Below are 10,838 nucleotides of genomic sequence, written 5' to 3' on the forward strand. Positions count from 1 at the left end.
GGTGATTATTCCCTTGTATAAAGCAATGGTCAGGCCACACCGTGAGTACTGTAAAGAGGTCTGGAGGCCTCATTTCAAGAAGGATGTAGAACTGCTGGAACGAGTACAGAGAAGGGCAACAAGATTAGTGAATGGAACAAAGGGGTGCTCTTACGAAGAAAGGCTTAAATTTTGCAAATTACAGTGTCTGGAGACTAGGCACCGGTGAGATGATCTGATAGAGGTTTATAAAGCCTTGAATGGTTTGAGCATGATCAATGCTGATGGGATTCTTCCTCTTGCTCAGAATAATCACCTGAGAGGGCATAAAATTGAATTGAGGAAAGACAGATGTGGGATAGATGTGCGGAAATTTGCCTTTAGCCAGCGGGTAGTTGGTTGGTGGAACAGACTTCCATCCCTTGTTGTGGAGGTTGATAGCCTAAATAAATTTAAGGCTCAGCTCGACAGGTATTTCGAACGAACAGAGGGGTGAAGTGGAAGTTTTTTTTTTTTTTTTCCTGGCTGATGCTGCATAAGCTTGCTTTCTTGCATCATATGCCTCTACTAATGCTAATGCTAAACCACATTGCAGTATCCTATCAAATTTGTCAGACAAGATTTAGCATTAGTAGCATTAGCATTAGTAGAGGCATTTGATGCAAGAAAGCAAGCTTATGCAGCATCAGCCAAAAAAAAAAAAAAAACCACTCCCACTTCACCCCTCTGTTTGTTCAAAATACCTGTCCAGCTGAGCCTTAAACTTATTTAGGCTATCAACTTCCACGACAAGGGATGGAAGTCTGTTCCATCAACCAACCACTCGTTGGCTAAAGGCAAATTTCCGCACGTCTATCCTACATCTGTCTTTCCTCAATTTGAATTTATGCCCTCTCAGGTGATTATTCTGAGCGAGAGGAAGAATCCCATCAGCATTGAGCATGCTCAAACCATTCAATGCTTTATACACCTCTATCAGATCACCTCGCTGGTGCCTAGTCTCCAGACACTGTAATTTGCAAATCTTAAGCCTTTCTTCGTAAGAGCACCCCTTTGTTCCATTCACTAATCTTGTTGCCCTTCTCTGTACTCATTCCAGCAGCTCTACATCCTTCTTGAAATGAGGCCTCCAGGCCTGTATACAGTACTCTAGGTGTGGCCTGACCATTGCCTTATACAAGGGAATAATCACCTCCTTATCCCTGCTAGAAAAATTCCTATATATCATTGACAATACACCATGAGCTACTCTTGCAGCCCGTCTGCACTGCTCAGAGAACTTCATATCTGCCTGCACAACCACCCCCAGGTCCCTTTCATTCTCTACCATTGTCAGTGCAATACCACAGAGTTGATACGTTGCTCTGGGGTTGCTGTTTCCCATGTGTAGTACTTTACATTTGTCAATGTTAAACTTCATTTGCCACCACTCAGCCCATCTGCTCAACCTTTCCAGATCCTGTTGCAGCAGCATAGTGTCAGTAGTGTCCTTGACAACCCTGCCTACCTTTGTATCGTCTGCAAACTTCGACATTAAGCCCGATATACCATCATCAATATCATTTATGAATACAGAAAACAATAATGGACCCAACACTGAGCCCTGAGGGACTCCACTAATAACATTAGTCCACGACGAGCAGTGTCCATTGATTACCACTCTCTGTCTTCTGGGGTTGCTGTTTCCCATGTGTAGTACTTTACATTTGTCAATGTTAAACTTCATTTGCCACCACTCAGCCCATCTGCTCAACCTTTCCAGATCCTGTTGCAGCAGCATAGTGTCAGTAGTGTCCTTGACAACCCTGCCTACCTTTGTATCGTCTGCAAACTTCGACATTAAGCCCGATATACCATCATCAATATCATTTATGAATACAGAAAACAATAATGGACCCAACACTGAGCCCTGAGGGACTCCACTAATAACATTAGTCCACGACGAGCAGTGTCCATTGATTACCACTCTCTGTCTTCTCCCCATCAGCCACCCCTTTACCCACAGCAGCAATTTGCCTCCAATGTTACACTGCTCCAATTTGTGCAGCAGTCTTCCATGTGCAACAGTATCAAAAGCCTTTCTGAGATCCAAGTATATAATATCAAAGTTATTCCCTGCATCCAGTTCCTTTGTGACTGCATCATAGTATCCAATCAAATTGGTCAGGCAAGACTTCCCCTTAACAAAACCATGCTGTGTCCGAGCTATAACTGAAGTCTTGTCTAAATGTGCGGAAATTTGCCTTTGGCCAGCGGGTGGTTGGTTGGTGGAACCGACTTCCATCACTTGTTGTAGAAGTTGATAGCCTAAACAAATTTAAAGCTCAACTGGACAGGTATTTCGAACGAACAGAGGGGTGAAATGGGAGTGGGGTTTTTTTTTTTTTTTTTTTGGCTGATGCTGAATAAGCTAGCTTTCTTGCATCATATGCCTCTACTAATGCTAATGCTAAATGATCCTGCAGTGCTTCTTTAACTAGTGCCTCCATTAATTTTCCTGGAACAGAAGTTAAACTCAGAGGTCTATAATTGCTTGTGTCCACTTTTGATCCTCCTTTGTGAATTGGGGTCACATTTGCACATCTCTAGTCTATGGGTACCTCCCCTGAGTCCAAGGAAGCTCTCATAATTATGGCTAAGGGTTTGCTTACTTCCTTTGCTGCCTCCTTTAATATAACTGGATAGATCCCATCCACGCCAGGTGCCTTTCTTGTGTTTATCTTCAACAATTTCTCCTCCACTTTACTCTCAGTTATTACAAGATTCTCTAGCTTACTGCTAGAGTTGAATACACCTCTGGCTTTCCCCTCGCTAAATAACTCCTCATGTGTGAATGTCGATGCAAAATATTCATTTAGTTTGTTAGCTACCTGAGCAGGATCATCAACAGTTGACCCATCGATATCAAGTGGACCAATCTGATTCATCCCCTTCCTTCTAGAGTTTACATAAGTAAAGAACTCTTTGCTGTTTTTCTTTGCATCCCTTGCCAAAGATTTCTCATAATCTGCCTTCGCCTGCCTAACCTCCTCTGTAACTTGGTTACAGATCAACTTGTATCTATCATAGGCTTCTGTGTCATGTGTTAATTTGTATGTATCCCATGCATGTTTCTTCTCTGCCATATGCCTCATCAGTTCATCTGACATCCATTTAGGCCTAAACCTTGAACAATATTTCTTAGTTGGTATGTAAAGTCTAGTAGCTTCCAAGATAAGTTCTTTGAATGCTTCCCATTTTGCATTTACTGTTGGTAACATCATCAGTTGGTCCCACTGTATAGAATTTAAATACTGTCTCAGTCCATCGTAGTCGCCTTTACGAAAGCAATAACCCATCCCTTTACCCCTAATGGTAGTTACCTCTTTGAGTAAATCCCACTTCAGCACACTGTGATCACTGCCACCTAGTGGTTCATTTATCTGCAGATTCTTAATGCATGAAGAATCACTGCTGATAATCAAATCAAGAATATTCCTCCCTCTAGTTGCCTCCCGAACATGCTGATGTAGAAAACAATCATCCAATAAATCCACAAAAGCCTTGCTAGTGTGTGAGTGACCAGCCCACAAATTCCAGTCAATATCTGGGAAATTAAAATCTCCCATTATAAGACTCTCTGATTTACGGGCCCACTCTATTTCCCTGTACAGTTTCTTATTATACTCATCAGAGTCATTAGGCCTATAGCACACTCCTACTCTCAATTTTGATCTCCCAATGCTTATGTCACACCAAACTGACTCGACACTGCACTGTCCAGCGATGTCCACTGGCTTCACTTCCTTGGATTTTATGTATTTCTTAACTAATAGCATAACCCCTCCTCCCTTCCTATCCAGTCTATCTTTTCTGTAGACGTTGTACTCCCCAAATTCCAGTTCTGCATTCCTTATATCTGTGTGACACCAAGTCTCTGCTATCCCAACAATATCTGCCTTTGATGTTTTGAGCAATACCTCAAATTCATCAAATTTATTTATTTTCTCTTAAGAAAACCATGCTGTGTGAATTATTGCTGCAGTCTTGTCCAGATGATCCTGCAATGCATCTATAACTGGCACTGACTGTGTGTATATGTATATAACCATATAAATAAGAATACATATTAAAATAAAATAATGCCAGCAGTATGGTAAGACAAGAGCGAAAATGATCAAAATTAAACCTAAATCAAACCGGGGGGGTGGGGGAGAGAAGGGCAACAAGAGTAAAAATATTGCAGTAGAAACTCTAAAATAATTTAGAAAATCTAAATGAAAGAATAATAATTCATTGAATTTTGAAAGCCAATTAAATAGAAATTTAGCGGTACCCCCTTTGATGGGTACCAGGTCCAAATTTATGTGAAATATCACCAACAGAGGTGTTAACCACTACAATAAAATAAAACAAAAATAAACCAAAAATAGACTGACCATTATGTCCTATCTCGACAGAGGACCACAAAGCCAATAATGGTCAGAGAATCACTGCATTTCAATCGCTGGACAAATTGCCGCAAAGAAGAATCGATCGAAAGATCAGCCCACCATCCGATCCTCAAATCAAACCACCAATGCAGAAGATTTGAACACCGGTGGTTCTGATGCAGCAAAAATTAAAAAAATAGAACAGCTACGAGCACTCCAGTGCAAAACCACATTACTGACAAAGTAATCTCAACCAGATTATATAGACGAATAATGAACTATGGATGGCAGCACAGGTGCAGCATTAGCAATTCGGCCTACTACTGTCATGTGATATAATTATACGTATATTTGAAAAGCGTTTAAAATAGTTGGAAACTGAATCTTTCATAATAAAATAAAATAGTACAGCATACATCAGAGACAGCAAAAAGCATATTCCTCTATATGATGCTTGAAATATAACCACATAAATACGAAGAAGAGTTAAATAAAATAATAATAAGACGAGCGAAAATAATCAAAATTAAACCTAAATCAAATGGGGGGGGGCAGAGAAAGAGAAGGGTAATAGAGTAAAAATATTGCAGTAGAAACTCTAAAATAATTTAGAAAATTTAAATGAAAGAATAATAATTCATTGAATTTTGAAAGCCAATTAAATAGAAATTTAGGCGTACCCCCTCTGATGGGTACCAGGTCCAAATTTATGTGAAATATCACCAACAGAGGTGTTAACCACTACAATAAAATATAACAAAAATAAACCAAAAATAGCTGACCATTATGCCCCATCTCGACAGAGTGTTATGCCCCATCTCGACAGAGTCGGGATGGGGCATAATGTCTCGTCCCCATCTTGTCTATATAATCTGGTTGAGATTACTTTGTCAGTAGTGTGGTTTTGCACTGGAGTGCTCGTAGTTGTTCTATTTTTTAATTTTCGCTGCATCAGGCCCATCGCTGTTCAAATCTTCTGCATTGGTGGTTTGATCTGAGGATCGGATGGCGGGCTGATTTTTCGATCGATTCTCCTTTTCGGCGATTTGTCCAGAGATCGAAATGCAGCAATTCCTTGACCATTATTGGCCTTGTGGTCCTCTGTTGAGATGGGGCATAATGGTCAGTCTATTTTGGGTTTATTTTTGTTTTATTTTATTGTAGTGGTTAACACCTCTGTTGATGATATTTCACATAAATTTGGACCTGGTACCCATCAGAGGGGGTACTGCTAAATTTCTATTTAATTAGCTTTCAAAATTCAATGAATTATTATTCTTTCATTTAGATGTTCTTAATTATTTTAGAGTTTCTACTGCAATATTTTTACTCTTGTTGCCCTTCTCTCCCCCACCCCCCCCGGTTTGATTTAGGTTTAATTTTGATCATTTTCGCTCTTGTCTTACCATACTGCTGGCATTATTTTATTTCAACTCTTATTTATATGGTTATATTTCAAGCATCATGTAGAGGAATATGCTTTTTGCTGCCTCTGATGTATGCTGTACTATTTTATTTTATTATGAAAGATTCCATTTCAAACTATTTTAAACGCTATTCAAATATATATATATAGTGTACATACACCTACATTTTGTTATCTTTCTTGGTGCACTGTTTGTTAACAATAAATGAAAATGATATGAAAATAAATAAACTAAAAACTAAAGTTGCAAAAGTTACTTATAAGCGTCATTAATGAATTTTCATTAGTAGTGCATATTCAAATAAAAAATTCCAACAAATTAGTCCAATCTAGGAAGTTCTATTACAAATAATTATAAAAATCATTTATTCTTGTAGTTTCATATATATTTATTGTACCAGCATGCATTTTTACATTTCTAAAACATGCGATTTTATCACGGTGCAATGCAATACTTACTTGTCAGTTACATATAGAAGAATTACTTCAATTGGTATAGATGTTAACACGTTTGACTTTCACTATATAATTCTTAGAAACTTTCAAACATAACACAGCGGAATCTGTGAGATCCAAATTGGAGTGACAATCATTTTACAACAGACTAATTCTCACTGAATTTCACAAAAATTGCAGAGTAAATATTTTTTGCAACAGCATATAGATTCATCTTCGAAAATACTGGCCTATACTTACAAGGATTAATTATAAAGTGTGCCAGCGTATATGGTGAAAGAACTGATAACAGAACAACTAAAAATGCCAACACAACATAAATATAAGTTTTAACTAATTTTGCGAATATACCAAAAATCGCGACAAATAAAAAAACAAACAAACCCACACAAAATTTTATACCACTTAAGCGCCGCCTACCACCTCTATAAATAATAGTATTTACATTATAAAACTTTGTGTATTTGAACATATATATTAAATATGTATTTTCAGTATAAATAAATATTCACAATTTAAAAACATTGACTGCAGTATCGACGTTAGATGCTGAATACAGTCGCGCTATTTTGAAGAAATAACACAATTTTCCTTTTCATGATTTCCATGTATGTTACACAAAATTTTCAAATAATCACCAAACAAGTAAGGTATTTGTAATAATAGTAATAATAATGGAGTCATTAGCATTAGCAAAAGCACATGATTCGAGGAAGCAAACTTATTTAGCATCAGCCAAAAAAAAAAAAAAAAAAAACACATTATTTCACCCATTCACTCGCTCCAAATGTTTGTCAAGTTCTGCCTTGAATCTATTTAAGCTATCAACTTCTACAACAACAGATGGAAGTTTGTTACAGCAATCACCACCCGCTAACTAAATGCAAACTTCCGCACATCTATCCTACAACCGTCTTTCTTCAATTTGAATTTATGCCTTCTCATGCGATAATTCTGAGCAAGAGGAAGAATCCCATCAGCATTGAGCATGCTCAAACCATTCAAGGTTTTATACACCTCAATCGGATCACCTCGCAGGTGCCTAGTCTCCAGACACTGTAATTTGCAAAACTTAAGCCTTTCTTTGTAAGAGCAACCTGTTGATCCGTTCACTAATCTTGTTGCTCTTCTCTGTACTCGTTCCAACAGTTCGACATCCTTCTTAAAATTATGACTCCAGACCTATATACAGTACTCAAGGTGTGGTTTGACCATTGCCTTATACAAGGGGATAATCACCTCCTTATCCCTGCTAGAAAAATTCCTGTTTATCATGGACAAGACACCATGAGCTACCCTTGCAGACCGTCTGCACTGCTCAGGAAACTTCATATCTGCCTGCACAATTACCCCTAGATCCTTTGCATTCTCTACCACAGTCAGTGTGGCACCACAGAGTTGATACGTTACTCTGGGGTTACTGCTTCCCATAGGTAGTACTTTACATTTGTTAATGTTAAACTACATTTGCCACCTCTCAGCCCATCTGCTCAACTAGATCCTGTTGCACTGTCGTTAGTGTCATTATACATTATACAACCCTGCCAACCTTCGTATCGTCTTCAAACTTGGACATTAAGCCTGATATACCATCATCAATATCATTTATAAATACAAAAAACAACAATGGTCCCAACACTGAACCCTGAGGGACTCCACTAATAACATTAGTCCACGAAGAGCAGTGTCGATTGATTACCACTCTGTCTTCTCCCACTCAACCATCCCCTTATCCATAGCAGCAATTTGCCTCCGATGCCACACTGCTCCAATTTGTGCAGCAGTCTTCCGTGTGCAACAGTATGAAAAGCCTTTCTAAGATCCAAGTATATAATATCAAAGTTATTCCCTGCATCCAGTTCTTTTGTGAGTGCATCATAGTATCCAATCAGATTGGTCAGGCAAGACTTCCCCTTAAAAAACCATGCTGTGACTGAGCTGTAACTGAAGACTTGTCTAGATGATCCTGCAATGCTTCTTTAACCAGTGCCTCCATTAATTTCTCTGGAAGAGGAGTTAAACTAACAGGTCAGTAATTACCTGTGTCTCCCTTTGATCATCTTTTGTGGATTGGGGTCACATTTGCACATCTCCAGTCCATGGGTTCCTCCCCTGAGTCCAGGGAAACTCTTAAAATTATGGCTAAGGGTTTGCTTACTTCCTCTGCTGCCTTCTTTAATATAACTAGATAGATTCCTTCCGCCCCAAGTGCCTTTCTTGTGTTTATCTTCAACAAAATCTCCTCCACTTTACTCTCAGCAAAGGAGCCGTGCCCCCTTAGAAGGAATGCGGTGTAGAGTCCTGGTGGGAACCAGGCTAGCTGGTGGGGGTAGACTTGGGTTATGTCCGTGATGAATTTCCGGGTTATAGCGCCTTTAGTTGATTCTGCACACCGGGACTTCCAGGTTTGACGGAGATGGTTAATTAGACATTTTTTGTCTATGTTGCTGTTGTTGATTGGATCGGTAGTGAAGCCGATACAGGTTACCGTTTATAACTGAAAGAGCATGCCGCAGCGGACAATTTCCAAGTCCAGGGGAGTGATCCGGCCAGGGCCTGTAGCGCGTGTCAGTTGACAGTGCAGCACGCTCTTGTGATGGTGAGCAAGATGCTATTCTGTATTAATTCTAATTTCCTTTTGTTGACAGCCGTGCTTGCTTTGTTGTACCAAATCCCTGCAGCGTATGAGATGGCCGGGATTAAAAAAGCCTTGTAAAAGAGAGACAGGGTCCTTTTCTTAGTCCCCAATGTTTTCGTGTGACTCTTGTTATGAGGGCTGAGTAGTTATTGGTGTTGGAAATTACGATATCGTAACACTATCCAATATGGTGGAAAAACAAAGGCAGGTAAATCGTTAGGTATTTGTCTCAAGAGAAAGTCCACAGTCTTTTGAGCAAAGGAGAGTTCACAGCCCAGTAAATAAATCCGGAAATTTAAAGCGGCAGATGATGATCGAGAGTGAAGATTCAGCCTCTCTGATGTCACTCCTATGGCTTTTTTCTAAGGAAAATGGTCATTACCACAGGAACAACGTTATATTCGATCTGGGTATTTCCAGCCTTCCTCATGAGATAGACACTTTAAATTTTACTACATGGACTTCGAATAATTCTATATCAGTTACACTACTCGGTGCTATCAGGAAACTCGATAGTCCGAAGTTCTTGATCATTAATTCGAAGCATTGAAATATGCAGCCACCATTTTATATAGATGGCATGAACGTGATGTAATTGTATGTAGACATGTAGACATGTATAGTATCTTCTGTATAGCGGCTCCAGGAACATAAGTTCATCTCCACCCTGTTACTCTGTGATGATACAAAACTCTGTAGAGCGGCCAGAAACGTGTAGTGTTATGTTTCTCTATATTATGTGTTGTTTAGTTGTTTCTGGCCTCTTTTCCACCGGGCAAGCGATCTCCTGGAAAGCGTGCCCGATGCCCGTCTACACCACGAGGAGGTGGGCCACAACTAGATATGTCCTTAGCCAAGTGGAGATAGACCATTACAATCTTTTCCTGCCCTGAAGAGCACGAAGTCCCGCACCCACTGGTATAGCACAGTGCTATACCAGTGGGTACCAGCAAATCCCGTACCCACAGCTACCCAAACTTTCGCTCTATGCTGGAACCCAAACTTAGGGTACCAGCATAGAGGGAAAAATTAATAAATAAAATCATAATTAAAAAAAAAAAGTTAGTTAAAAAAAAAAAAAGTAAAAAAATAAACTAAGATAAAAATTTATAGAGAAGAGTAGGGAAAAAAATAAAAATAAATAAATAAATAAAAATTAAATAAAAAAAAGGAAATTGCTAATTAAATAAATAAATAAAATGATGGTGAAGCAAAATTATATAAAATAAAATAAGATGCAATTGTGTAGATTACTTGGGAATTTGGCCTCACGGAGCCTGCTGAGGACGCTTGGCTACCAGAGGGTCTCAAACGACCCAGCAAAATCAACCGTGATGGAAAGAAAGTATTTGCGGTCTATTTCTGTTCAGCGTTGATGATGCTGCGTAGGGCATCGGTGTTGGAGTATCCTTTTCGAAATCCAAACTGTTTGGTTTGCTTACATTTGTGTAGTGCCTCTCCATCCTGTTTCGAGGAGATGTTCAAGAACTTGCTGAGAAATGTCAAGAGCGCTATCAGGTGTTAGGACCCTGGGAGGTCCTGCCTCTTCATGGGATTCTTCAAGATTAGCTGGAGCGTTGCCAACCGCGCAAGAAGTAGCCATCTTTGAGGCATTTGTTGTATAGTTTCAATATTTCCACCGGGATGGTGTCCACTGCTTTCTTGATGATCTCTGGCTCTAGGAGATCTTCCCCTGGGGACTCTGTTTTTCAGCTTGGCCGCTGCGATCTCCAGCTCAATCTTAGTGAAAGATTTCTCAGTTTGCTGGGTTGTGTATGTGCTGTTTTGTTGGCAGTGCTGTACTTGTTCTGGCGTGGTGGGATCAATGTGCTCCAGGAAGATAGCGTCCAAAATGTTGTTGACTGTTTCTTGCCACGTCTTTGTGAACTCCCCTGCGGTTTCCTCATGGCTGGGACTACCTCCCCTC

General features: G+C 39.6%; 1 protein-coding gene across 1 annotated transcript in view; it reads right to left on the reverse strand.

Annotated features, from left to right (window-relative positions):
* The window catches only part of LOC150077384 (uncharacterized), a 389,065-nt gene extending 382,608 nt beyond the window's left edge, over positions 1 to 6,457 (reverse strand). Inside the window, exon 1 of the mRNA XM_090385883.1 lies at positions 6,277 to 6,457. The gene's annotated coding sequence lies outside the window, so the exon portion shown is untranslated. The remainder of the gene's footprint in view (positions 1 to 6,276) is intronic.
* Positions 6,458 to 10,838: the final 4,381 nt, after the last annotated feature.

Source organism: Mastigoproctus giganteus, chromosome 12 (genome assembly GCF_048544385.1).
Source record: "Mastigoproctus giganteus isolate SK-2022 chromosome 12, ASM4854438v1, whole genome shotgun sequence".
In the NCBI taxonomy this organism is placed as follows: domain Eukaryota; kingdom Metazoa; phylum Arthropoda; class Arachnida; order Uropygi; family Thelyphonidae; genus Mastigoproctus; species Mastigoproctus giganteus.